We start from the raw sequence: 14099 nt of genomic DNA on the forward strand, positions 1-14099 counted from the left end.
TTTAAATATAAAAAACGTACTTACAGGCTGTGAGTCAGAAGCGCCAGACTGTCCTTGCAAAGTTGGAACTGCCCCACTTTATAGAACAGCCTTTGAGCACAGACCCATTGTTGGCTACTCTGTAGGTTCAGGAAACAGTCCTCCATAAAATGTGTCACGCAGCGTCACACACTACGTGCTAGAGTGAGTGGCGGCTGGCGGGCTAGAGTGAGGAAAGGCCGGCGGTCTTGAGAACGGCACGGCCGGCGGATTCGACGAAGGAGCGTCTGGCGGGCTTGCGGCAGTGAACATTTGGGCGGTGTTATGCAAATCTTCCCACACAGTGATGTAGACATGTGGGGGCGTGTTAGAACGAGACGTTTTAGGAGGGCGTGGACAAGTCTTAACTTTTATAAAGAATATCTCGTTGGATTTGAGACTTTAGTCTATGCAACTTTACAGATCTTCTTTATGCACCAAGAGCTTGTAACACTCCAAAGAGAAAGGAAAAATTGAAATCGCATCATATGACCCCTTTAAGTTTAACTTTAAGCATGAACTTTGCAAGCTGTGTTATAAAATTAATATCCTGATTAAAATAAAGTAACCATGAAGTATGGCTTCCTATAGGGTTTCTGGTATATCCAATAATACCTTTTAGATGCCCACTGTGGAGAGAGTCAAATATGGCGATGCTCACTTTCAAATGAAAACTGCCTAAGATGTTTTAGTATGTTTTTAGGTTCAAAACACTAAACGGATCCTCCCCTGTGCTGGAAGACCTTTAAGAAAATGCCAGAGATTCACAGTACCAGACGTTACACTAATGCAAAGTGAACACTTGCTTCAGGCCCCGACGCTCCCGCCTCTTACCTGTGTGTGTATGTTCGTGTCTGTTTGTGTGTCTTCTGGCTGTTTGTAAGTGCCAGTGTGTATCTGTCAGTGTACAAATCTGATTTAGCATTGCACCACTTTGCCTAATAGTAGGCATAACTCTAGGTGGCAAGACCGAGTCTGTCCTGACCTTTAAAACTTTATTGGCTTGGCGTAGTCTGGCAGGACACAGGCGACTTTCATTTACGTCTCGTCTCGTGTGACAGCAAGCCATTATCCACAGGGAACTTCGCAGTGTGTTACAATGGCTGCGACACTTTATTGCATTAGAACGCCTTCAATTTATGTTAGACTCTCATGACACGGGCCATCCGAGTGCCAGTCGCAGTCTATGGGAGAACAAGCTGGGCAATGCAGATAAGCTTAGAGCGCGACAAGAGGCCGTTAACGCCGACAAGTAATGTGGATCAGAGTGTATGTCAAATCCACGGATTAAACAACATTGTGAATATCATCAGAAGTCTTGACGGTTTAATAAATGCTGGTGTGTGTGAAGTTTGTGAAGATTAGAGACACAGAAGCCAACATTTTATCTTGATCATCTGTTCTTTTAGTGATACAAGTTTTGACTTCATAGCATGGGCTTGATTTGTTCATATTTAATGGTTGTTGATAAGGTAACCATCACTATTACTTGATTTGAAGAAATCCCTTACCTTAAATATTAAACTTTGTTTATTACATCATAAATGCACTTCATGCATACAATGACTCCAATACATCTCTTCTATGATTTATGTTGTCAAGATGAAACAAATGTCCTGATGAAGGAAAAAAAAGGTCTTATTAAAAGAAAGAAATTGAGACGACCTTATAAAGTACTTTTGTGTAAACTTTTATTATTTCTTAGAAAAAAGTAAGTAGTGAAGTGCTTCACTGCTTATTAATATTTTAAAAACTTTTGTCCATCAAATCATAGTTATATGGTCCAACCAACATGCAGGAAAAAAAAAATAATAATAAAACAGGAAATTATATCATAGAGAATTATTGTAATTCTATTACTTTATTATATTATATGGTACGTAACTTTATGTTATGTTATGTTATGTTATATTACATTATATTAATATTATAAAATGTCATGTGGTGTGACTCCAAAAAAAAAAAATTAATAATGATTATGTACAATCACATTTATTCTGTGTGTAAGGAAAATATGTTACTTTTTAATGCATGATTATACCACTTGACATTTTTACAGTGATTAAATTTATACGTTTGGTATAAATGGTATAAATGTCTTTCAGTACCATTTGAAACCAGCATGAATACAAAAAGTACATTTGTAAGAACTTGGCACATGTGATTTAAACTTTTTTTTTCTTTTTGTTATCATGGACACTTTTATTTGTCATTGACTTTAGACAATGCATAGCAAGGCTCGTGCACCATGCCCTAGCATCACGGTGGTATAAGATGTGCAGGGTAAAGACCTCCAAATGAATGTTTACCAGCATCTTGTATGATGCTACATTAAACATGTTGTTTATGCAGTGTCGGGACAGTCTTTTGAATGTCATGCTTAATTTTGTAGAGAGCTCTGAACAAATGGTAATGCAATGCATGTTCTGTATGAAAGGCGTGTTAATCGGCTGGTCTCTTTTAATTTCTACTGCTCTGGTATCTGGTACAAATACCTAAGATGGGGGATGATAATAATAATAACGGTTCAGTCATTTTTTGTTCCAAATTGTTTCTTTGAAAGGTAACACCATCTTTGGCTTCCTGGTGTGCAACTGTGTAAAATCAATTGGGCAGCATTTTTCAACTTAGCTCAGTGTGAGACCCATCTGTGCCTGGTGCGAGAAGTTCTTTCTTTTTTCAAAACACTTTCTCTGCCGTCTCATTTTTCAATTGTTTTAAAGTAGAGTGTAATAAGAAAAGGCATCAGTGTGGCCTGGCATCAAGGACCCAATAAAATGGGCTGATTTTATAGAAGGGTCTCCATAGGGACTGACTGAGAGACAGAATAAAGTGAGGGCAAAGGTCATTGAGTGCAAATGGCCATCGTCGCACCCACTGCTCCTCTCATCCAAAAGAGAGAATTGCCTCTCCAAAAAAAAATAAAATAAAAGGAGAAAGGTATTGTTTAGAGCTCTGTCTCTCTTAATCTGGCCCACGAGATCCACTTTCCAGCAGAGTTTAGTTCTAACCCTATCAAACACACTTGAGCATGCTAACTCTTCAGCGCATTGGCCCTCTAGGGAAAGGTTTGAGGAACCCTGCTCTAAAGTAAGTCAGTTGCCAGAATAGATTGCGGCTGAAGAATATGAAGAATTATGAATATGCAGGAAGATGTTGCTTGCTAGTAAGGTATCTGGATTGGTAACCAGAGGTTATAGGTTCCATACCAAAAAGGCTGATACCACTGTTGTGGTGGTGTGGTTTAGTGGTTCAATTTCAGGGCTGGTAACTGGAAAGTTGCTGTTTTGATCCTTGTTCTTTTGTTCCTTGAGTGCAAGCAAGAAATGTACCAATAGCTTGATGAGCACAGTTTTCTTTGTTGTGTTCAGTGTTATTTTAGTGCTATTCATATACTGTTGAAGTCGAATACTATTATTTTAATATTTGTATTTTTTAGTTTCAGTAATTTTGTGATTTTTGTATGTTTTACAATAAAATACTATTTCAGTCTTTCTTAAAAATTAAATATTAAATGTTTAATGCAGTGTGTTGTTTCTGTGTAATTAGGCCTATTTGTGAAATTTACTAGCAATTTCTGAGTGAAAACTGTTGAAAAAGTAAATCCTACACCAGATTTTTGTCCAAAAAATTCACATGTAATACCCCACCCCGAGTATTTCTTCTAATAGTGTGAGACCCATCTGTGCCTGGTGCGAGAAGTTCTTTCTTTTTTCAAAACACTTTCTCTGCCGTCTCATTTTTCAATTGTTTTAAAGTAGAGTGTAATAAGAAAAGGCATCAGTGTGGCCTGGCATCAAGGACCCAATAAAATGGGCTGATTTTATAGAAGGGTCTCCATAGGGACTGACTGAGAGACAGAATAAAGTGAGGGCAAAGGTCATTGAGTGCAAATGGCCATCGTCGCACCCACTGCTCCTCTCATCCAAAAGAGAGAATTGCCTCTCCAAAAAAAAATAAAATAAAAGGAGAAAGGTATTGTTTAGAGCTCTGTCTCTCTTAATCTGGCCCACGAGATCCACTTTCCAGCAGAGTTTAGTTCTAACCCTATCAAACACACTTGAGCATGCTAACTCTTCAGCGCATTGGCCCTCTAGGGAAAGGTTTGAGGAACCCTGCTCTAAAGTAAGTCAGTTGCCAGAATAGATTGCGGCTGAAGAATATGAAGAATTATGAATATGCAGGAAGATGTTGCTTGCTAGTAAGGTATCTGGATTGGTAACCAGAGGTTATAGGTTCCATACCAAAAAGGCTGATACCACTGTTGTGGTGGTGTGGTTTAGTGGTTCAATTTCAGGGCTGGTAACTGGAAAGTTGCTGTTTTGATCCTTGTTCTTTTGTTCCTTGAGTGCAAGCAAGAAATGTACCAATAGCTTGATGAGCACAGTTTTCTTTGTTGTGTTCAGTGTTATTTTAGTGCTATTCATATACTGTTGAAGTCGAATACTATTATTTTAATATTTGTATTTTTTAGTTTCAGTAATTTTGTGATTTTTGTATGTTTTACAATAAAATACTATTTCAGTCTTTCTTAAAAATTAAATATTAAATGTTTAATGCAGTGTGTTGTTTCTGTGTAATTAGGCCTATTTGTGAAATTTACTAGCAATTTCTGAGTGAAAACTGTTGAAAAAGTAAATCCTACACCAGATTTTTGTCCAAAAAATTCACATGTAATACCCCACCCCGAGTATTTCTTCTAATATTTATTTTTTATTTCAGCTTTGTTTCAATTAAAAAAATTTAATAGTAAAAAATAAAAATCTTTTAATAGTTTTACTTTTATACTTTTAGTTCATTATTACAGCACTGTTCCTGTTGAAACAGAAAGTTGGGCCAGAACATTTTGATTAGCTAGCTAACTAAAAACCTCACTTGACATCTTATGCCTTTCAAAATGATTCAGTTCCTGCAGCGTTCAAACAACCAATGTAGGGTGTCCAAACGAAATAAGATTACAAATGGAACCCAATACATCAATGCATTGTCAAACCATGCTTTTATGTTTGTAACGTCATGGATGCAAATTCCATCTGTCCTTGTTGTTGTGTGGCTAGGAATTAAGATTCTGCTCTGCTCCGCTTTATATCTGCTCAATATGGTGCAGTAGAGCAGGAAGAGAGGAGTTGAACATGTATATCAGCCTGTGCCTGCTTTATCAACTAAATTACACCGCCTATCAGGCCTCGCCTTTGATTAGCTCCTCTTTAAATGATCCCTGGAAGGATTTCTCACTAGTTGTGAACTGAGCTCTCCACAAGTGAAGATTCTTAAACCAATCACGATGGCTTTCTGCGCCTGCTTGTAGAGGTGATTTATGGGTACTTACACTGCTGTTCGGCCTTTTGTTTTATCGGCCTTATACAGAGATGTTCACTGTGGTTATCTGATCTGACAGTTATTGTTTCCCGGTTTTGTCCACTTTCAAAGGCAGGCTGACTTTTATAGCAGATACATATGTCAGGAGGTCATAAGCTCTGTTTCAAAATGTAGTGAGCTGCCTTGCTGTCTACTACCTACATAAGCAGCTGACTTATAAGGGAGCATTCTAAATTGAACCTCCGAAGTCGTTGATTTGGAAACGCTCTACGTAGTCAGCAACTTTTGTTGCGCTCATCATGTTGAGTACTTGTTCTCCATCTTGCATAAATTTGAGTATGAGTTTGGCAATGTGCATATTTTGCATTTGGGACAACTTTTTTTTTCAGTGAAAGTACACCTATGATAACTAAAAATACTAAAAAGTATAAATATAAAAGTATAAATATTACTAAAAAGAAATATATAGATATGGATATATATATATTTGTTCTTATGCTCACCAAGGCTTCATTTATTTGATTGCAAATACTATTACAAGTATTTTACTATGATTTACAACAAATGTTTTAATATTTTAAAATGCAGTTTATTATGCATATGTATATATGAATATGTGTGCACGTTTCGACTTTGCCCATCACTATAGAAAGCATTGTCATTCTAGAAAAGAGCTTAAAAAACATTTTTTGACACAAAACAGTGTTGTGTTCAATGTATTGGAACATTTTAAAGGTAAAAAAAGGGCCTCAGTAAAGGTTCTGTAGAAGAAGCTTGATCAGATGGGTTCTCCTTAAAAGTCAGCAACTTCAGACTCCATTCAAGTCAAGTCAAGTCACCTTTATTTATATAGCGCTTTTAACAATACAGATTGTGTCAAAGCAACTGAACAGCATTAATTAGGAAAATAGTGTCAATAATGCAAAATGACAATAGTAAACATAAAATTTTTCAGTTAAAGACAGTTCATCATTGAATTCAGTGATGTCAACATCCAGCTCAGTTTAAATAGTATCTTTGCAATCAAGTCAACGGTATCGCTGGAAATGAAGTGTCCCCAACTCAACAAGCCAGAGGCGACAGCGACAAGGAACCAAAACTCCATCAGTGACAGAATGGAGAAAAAACCTTGGGAGAAACCAGGCTCAGTCGGGGGGCCAGTTCTCCTCTGACCAGACGAACCAGCAGTACGGAAAAATCAATTTAAGACGTAATAAAACAGACGATGAACACTATTAACAGCAATTATTATATGATGCAATCAAACTTATAGCAAAATGTGGTAGTTCTGTATGTTGTTTCAGGGTTGGCATCATCTGAGGTCCTCTGAGGGGTTGAATTCGTCTTGTTCATTGCTGGTATTCACAGCTGGTTAATGTGTGATGCATAGGCTGACATTTGCAGATTGTGTGTGTGTGTGTGCATGTGTGTTCTGCTGCCTGACTGCTCCACTAGATTGGTTTTAAATTGAGAATGTGTGACACTCATTACACGAGGGTGTGGCTGTGTTCTCATTTACCCTCAGCTCTGAGAGTGCCCTGCAATGCTGACACTGGCTTTCTTGAATAACAAATGCAGCATATGTTTATGAATAAGTCAGAGATTTTTTCCCATTAAAACACTTGCACAACATGCCACAAGTTCCACAAGGGGAAATATAAAGGTAAAAAACAGATAACTGACCTTTGTTTTGCATTGGAAAGGACTAATATGGGTCTAATTTTCCCTTCTCTCCTCCTCTCACTATCATTGCTCTGTCCTTGTCATGCTTTTGTCTCCTGCTATTTAAATGAAGTTAGCAAGCTGTGTTGTCACTGTAGGCTGCTGCTAGAGCATGCTGGGTTTTTTCCCCCCTAAAAGGCAGCACAAAACACAAAAAGTTGTAAGTTCCACGCAACCTGCTCCTTTCATTTTTTTCTTTTGTCCTGATGTTTATCCCTAGATGCATCAAATTGACTTGATTTTTTAAATTTTCTAATGGCAAAACCCACTGACACAATGTTAAGGTATTGTGAGTGCTTTCCACAGTGCTGCTATGGGGTTGTTGCTATGGGGCAACATCTTTTAAAATGCATATGTAAAATTTGTATTAAAGTTGGTTTCATACACTTATGGAAAACTTTGTATTTCAAAATTCATAAAATGACTCTCAAAAGTGGAGTTACCACACTGCAAAAAATTATTTGTTGGTTTAACTTAAAGTAACCTGGTTGCCTTAAAATGTTGAGTTCATTGAAACTACTGTAAAAATTTCAGTTATTACAAAAATAGTGATTTTGTTGTTTCAACTAATATTTTGTTCTAAGAATTAAAGATAATTTTTTAACTGAATGTTTTGTTGTCATAACGTTGGGTTAAATATTGTATCCACTTATTCAAGCAATAAAGAGGATTAAGTAAACTTTCAAATTTAAGTTCACTCAACTGCATATAGTTTGTTATAACAATTACCTAAAAAGTTTACATGGTTGCCTTAAAAGTATGCGTTAAAGTGCCCCTATTATGCCTTTTTGAATATTATGTTTCATGCAGTGTGTCATGTAGCTGTATGTGAACATAAACTATCTGCAAAGTTGTGAAGACGACAGTGCACGATAAATAAAATTATTGTCTATCAAAAAAAAGAGTCGGCAATCGCCTAAACGAGTCGTCAGGAATTGAATCTTATTCTGTTACGGCTCTACGTTACGAAGTAACACATTTGCATAATGTCTGCCCACGTTCTACGTCGCCAACTTGCCCGTCCACAAACACAGTAAAATTTCTGTGTGGTTAACATGTCGAGAAGACGCTGTATCCTACGCTGAGAGAGTAAATTTGTTTCTTTTTTTTTGTAATTTGTAATTTTGTTTCAAATCTTATAATTACCACAAACGTGTTAACACTTGACACTTACCACTGAGAAACGTCCTGCTTCAGTCGTGCTTGCGAATCAGTCTCTTGTCGATCAGCCACTTCAACCGTTTCTTCATCAGACTCCGGCTCGAATTGGTAAGGTACAATCGATACCATCTTTTCTATGTATTGACAAGTCTCCAGGGCTGTCATTCCGTCATGATAATGAATGTTTCGTTTCCGACACGCGCTGTACGCAGTAGACCAATCCAGAGCCAATCTCTCTACGGCTCTGGACCAATCACAAAGGACTGCGCCCATCTGACCAATCACAGCAGTGAGGGCTCACGGAAAGGAGGGGTTTAGAGAGACTGATTCTTTGAACTGCTTCGCACGAATCGTTTACGAATCATTTAGAAATTAGGTCAAATTAAATCTATTTTTTGAGAAAACTAACGTTTTTTGACCTTGCATGCATGTAAACCTGTTTTAGGAGACTCATAAAACAATATTAGCAATCTTAAAAATGGCATAATAGGGGCACTTTAAATAAACTGATACGTGATCGTGTTGTTGAATTGATTCAACACATTTTTTTTAAGTTGAGGGAGCAAATACTCTAGTTCAGTCAACTTCAACAGTCAACTAGTTGAGACAGTGAAAATTTTAAATGTTAAGTTTAGTGAACAAATTCAGAAATTGCAAGTTGTGTCAACTTAAAAAAAATTAATTGAAACAACTAAACTGCTAAATATTTTTTTTTACAGTACAAATGGCTTAGATTCCTCCTTCATTATAGGTCTATGGGATATTTTTCATCTGTTTTCTCATCCAGTAGGTGAAAATCATTAGTGCAGTTGTTCAGAAATATAGCAGCACACCTCTCTTCAAAAAGCCACTTTATTTGTGATATCATTAATGTCCATATCGCAAACGATGGGGGATTAGTTATGTGCTGAAGTTTTAATATTTAAAGGGTTAAGGGTTTGTAATATTAATAATGGTGCTTGCTAAGTATTGCATCAGCAGATGTTAATAGCTTTTCTTCAGTGTGGTACTTATTCTTGATTTTTTTTTAACTGTGGATCAAGCAGAATAGCAGCTTTGCACTGTCACACCCATCCTCTGTGCTTTCTAATGACTGTCACGAGGAGGACAGAATTAGCCGCCAGCGTCCATGAGAAGCGCTAAATCCCTGGTCCGTAATTACCCCCTCTGCAGATTTATGGACGGCTCTACATCCGAGTGTTGAACCCTCTCAGGTCTGTACCCAAAGGTCAGAGTAAATCAAGCCCAGTGGTCCCCCAAGCACACAGACCCTGGGTTCATACAGACACACGAGCCAGGGGACAGTGCTGGAGTCTGTGACACGGCTCTGAGCTACTGATGGATTTATACAGATTTTGCCTTAAACAGCCGTCCTACTGCTGAGAGAGAGATGCTTTATACAGGATGAGCGTTGTCAGGGGACCAAGTCTGCTGAGGGCCCGTGTTGCAAATTGCCTTGGATTGAGAGGAATCCAGCATGAGATTTTTCAGGCAATTAAAATAAATGATTAGAGTGTTAATTCAAAGTTGACTTTTCCTCTCATAGCATCTTGCCTGTTTAATTAAATAGTAAACTGTTGAATGCAGATCATCCCTTTAGAAAGAATATATATAGTTTCTACCACAATTGTCATTAATAAACAGCTACTTTGAACTCATTATTCTCAGAGTGCTTTAATTGGAACTTTTTAAACTTTTTTTTCATGGATAAAAAAAATATTTTATATACATTTATATATACTTACCCTATACCCTTTAGGGTGACATACAGAATTATGTTTTTATATATTTTTATATTACGTAGTTTAAAAAATATATAGAATTTAAAATGTATTAAATCATTATATAAAATATATAATTGTTATTTTTATATATTTTTTCAAAATAAAAATATATTTTATTTTTTTACTATTTGCTATTTTTATTATTATTATTTAAATACAAATACAGTTTATTATATTCTTTATTATATTCTCTCTGAAATGTTTTGCGATTATTTATTTACTATGCATCCGCTGGACACCACTCTCTCGTGGCATGACAGTTAGCGGAAGCTAGAGATGTTAGGAAGGTTTATAAAGTTGTAAAAATTTATATTTTTCTTACACAAACGCATCGCGTCGCTTCAGAGGGCCTTTATTAACCCCCCGGAGCCGTGTGGACTTCTTTTATAATGGATGGGTGCAAATTTTTTGGGCTTCAAATTTTGGGCTATCATCCACTCCCATTATAAAGCATGGATTAACCTGGACATTATTTAATATAACTCCGATTGTATTCGTCTGAAAGAAGAATGTCATATACACCTAGGATGGCTTGAGGGTGAGTAAATCATGGGGTAATTTTCATTTTTGGGTGAACTACAGTATCCCTTTAAAACATCTCTGTCTCAGTGCTGTCACACTTGTGAGTTGTGAAGGAAAGGATGTGAAAGTAGCTGACTGCAAAGCCAAATAAAAAGTGACTGAAGATCACTATTCAATGAAGTTGCTTAATTTTATAATGCCAAGAGTCCTGGCAGATATATCAAAATTTGTTTTCTATAATGCCCATCAACCATAACCTACATTTTCACTTTTTCACTACATTTACATCTTCAACTGTATAGGAAGCAAGGGCTGTTACAAAGATCCATGTGTTGAATCTCCATATAGATGCTGACCTGATTCTGTAAACAACCTTCAGAAACAAGGTTTGCTTCTCAAAGAGATGCTGGCAGATTCATATATGACCTTCTTCAATATTTAAAGGAGGTAAATGAGATGTGCTGATGGTTGCATAGTCCTTTCCTCCTTCTTGTTCTAATGCCATTGGTTAGCTCTGGTTAGATGCTTTACTGACCTGGAGCCAGTCAGAACTGACCGGCTACAAACGCGTATACAATTTAAAGCAGTTTTTATTACAGATGCATTCAAAGTAGTGGAAGGGTTGGAAGCAGATGAGAAATGATAATGTAAATGTGTTTCTGTTCTTTAGGTTTTTGGGCTACTTGAGCTTTGAGGGAAATCTGAAACATAGGCTATAACAGCACTCTGGCATATAAATGAGCTTTATTATTTATATTATTGAATGTTTGAAGCAAGCAGAGAAATATTTCAAGACTACATGTTATTGGTTTAATTTTTATTTTATATTCATATTAATTTTTAACTGGTAGTCTGTTCAGTACTGTATTAATTTTTGCTCTGATATCAAAATTAATATTAAGAATCATCAGTAGTCCTTAAGAATCGACAACTGATTATTTGATAGTGTAACAATTGTTTTTAAACAGGGTTCATTATACTACTGCATCATAACTTTGAGAATTCTGCTGTTACTGTACAGCTGAAGGACTAGTTTCGAAAGCCTTGCGTGCAACATACAGTAGACAAACTCTGTTCTCCACACGATGCATCTGTGAGCTTGCATGTGCCCTATGGGACATTCTGTAAATAAAGCTTTACAACCTCCATTAAAGATTCATCAAACGCAGAACATCCTCAGTCTAGAATTTAATGGGTCTGTGGTTGTATATCATCCATGCAGCTGTTAAAATTTCTCTCTGTCTTAGTAGAGTTTTTGATTTGTTTATGATGAAGCATGGCTCCCCGTTCTCTGCAGTTTCATTTTATTTCATTAGTTATTGTGCTGCACTGTGGGAATGCTCCATCATGCCACTTTACATGAGTGTTTCACAAGAGCCGCAAGGTGCATTTGAAGGTTATCACTACACAGGCCTTTGATTTAAAGCCTTAAAAACTCACTCTGAGTTTTTAAGTTGCATACCCTACTCAGTCTTTCATCCATTCCGCTCTTTAAACAGCCCGTCGCTCCCGGGAGTACATCTTATCAAGCTGAAAAAGAGTGTTTTGAGTCAGTCCAAATAGAATGAATGACATGTGCTAGGGCTTTCATACTGACTGGTTGGCATTCTTCGAGAAATTTCTTTGTAGGCTTTGTCAAACCCAAACATTTCAAACCGTAGTGCTATTTCCTTGGGGAAGACCAGGTTTGGTCTGGTTCCACGATTCAGTTCTTGCATCTGCCTTTAAAATGGGGTGGTCTTAGTCATTCAGACTTCACACTTCACACTGCTGTCAGGGTGAGATTGCCAACTTACATGGTTTTGGTGCCTTTTTAGAATATATGAAATGGAGTTAAAGGAATTGTTCACCATCATGTTGTTCCAATCCCAGTTTCTTTCTTCTGGGAAACACAAAAGGAGAAAATTTTGAAAAGTGTTCACACTGCTTTTTTCTATACAACAAAAACTTTCAGTGAAAAGGGACTGTCAAGCTCCAATAAAGACAAAATGGCAAAATATATGTAGTCCATGTGACTTACAGTATTTCCCATTCTCAAGCCATATGATGGTTTCGTGTGAGGAACAGACAAAAATTTAAGTCTGTTCTGCCATAATTCTCATATCTCATTCAAAATTCTGCGTAGGGCTGGGCGATATGGCGATAATTATAACAATACAATTTTTCATATCAGTCGATATCGATAATTATCATGATAAATTTCAAATCTTTATTTCTTTCAAGTATAAAGGCAGATATTTGCTCTTAAGTGAAAGTTGTAGAAAGCAGACTGTTAATTGTGGTTTTAAACTACTCTTTATTATCAGTACATGACAAACACTTCACGTTTTTGAATTCGTTACACTTTCCCAGTCATTTTTCCTTAAGAAAATAAATATCTTCAGCACAGTTTGCAGTACAGTTTTATCGCCCAGCCCTTTTAAGACCTCTTTTGTGGCATTTATTTTTAATTTTTTAGAGCTTGACAGGCCCTGATTACCATATGCATTTGTTGTATTGAAATGAGCAGTTAAATGTTGTTCAAAATATTTTTAGTGTGTTTCATGAAAGAAAGAAAGCTATGGAATTTGGGGGGAAAATTATGGGTTGGAAATAGGGTTGTAACGGTATGAGATTTTCACGGTATGGTAATAGTCTCAGAAAATATCACGGATTCACGGTTATCACGGTATACATTAAACAATAATTCTTACCAGTAACAATGACTCTTACATAGGGCTGGGCAATAATTCGATAACGATAATTATCGCGATAAACCGGTATGAAGAGTTCGATAAATGATCGATATAATGTTTATGCGCCAAAAGCGGAACGAAACAGCACGACTCATTTGAAGCGCGCCACGTGGACCATTTATCCGCTCGGATCAAAGTTCAAACTGCTGCGCGGCGCGAGCTCACTAGAGCAGATGTATTTACTCACGCGAGCACTAAACAGCGCTGTGAGAGCCAGTGCTTGAATTCAGCGATGAACACAAATGACTCTGTGATTTAAACTAGTTTAAAGCCAAACAGGAGAAACACTGTGTGCAACGAGACAGTCAGAAGGCTTTTCAATCTACACATCGCCATCATTTACCATGGATTTACTGTAGTAACACTCACTGCACCAAGGTATTGTGGCAGAAATGTGGGATATTCACACTGAATTTTTATACAGGAGTAATGGTAATTGTAGTATGTATTTGTGATTAAGCTATAGCATGTGTGCATTTATACTGAATGTTTTTAGACTACTGTTTTTCATACAAATAGGCTACCTAAATACCATATAGTTATATTTATGGTACTGAAGTGCTATATGTGTGGTTTTTACTGTGTTTATCATGATTTAAATTTATGCTACTATGGGAGACCAATGCTTAATAAAATGTAAAAAAAAAAGAATAAATCAGAATAAATTTAACCATATAATACTGAGGTTGCTACAATTTTTACAGATGTTACTGATTTTAATAATAAACAAAAATTTACCTCTGCATCCTAACTCAAGCTACTATCAAATGTGCATTTCTAAGAGACAAAAAAATAATATTATTATTAATATTATCCGGCAACCCAAATCTGTTTCTTG

General features: G+C 36.6%; 1 protein-coding gene and 1 long non-coding RNA gene across 10 annotated transcripts in view; one reads left to right on the top strand and one right to left on the bottom strand.

Annotated features, from left to right (window-relative positions):
• ppfia2 (PTPRF interacting protein alpha 2) overlaps window positions 1–14099 on the top strand; it is a 184336-nt gene that overhangs the window by 115510 nt on the left and 54727 nt on the right. The window lies entirely within an intron of this gene.
• Window positions 1517–14099, bottom strand: part of LOC107680030 (uncharacterized) — a 15121-nt gene continuing 2538 nt past the window's right edge. The window contains exons 2-3 of the long non-coding RNA XR_001633111.1: window positions 10247–10249; window positions 1517–1529 (exon numbers count right to left, since the gene is read on the bottom strand). This is a non-coding gene — a long non-coding RNA (uncharacterized LOC107680030). The remainder of the gene's footprint in view (window positions 1530–10246; window positions 10250–14099) is intronic.

Source organism: Sinocyclocheilus anshuiensis, unplaced genomic scaffold (assembly GCF_001515605.1).
Source record: "Sinocyclocheilus anshuiensis isolate Anshui unplaced genomic scaffold, SAMN03320099.WGS_v1.1 scaffold200, whole genome shotgun sequence".
Classification (NCBI taxonomy): Eukaryota; Metazoa; Chordata; class Actinopteri; order Cypriniformes; family Cyprinidae; genus Sinocyclocheilus; species Sinocyclocheilus anshuiensis.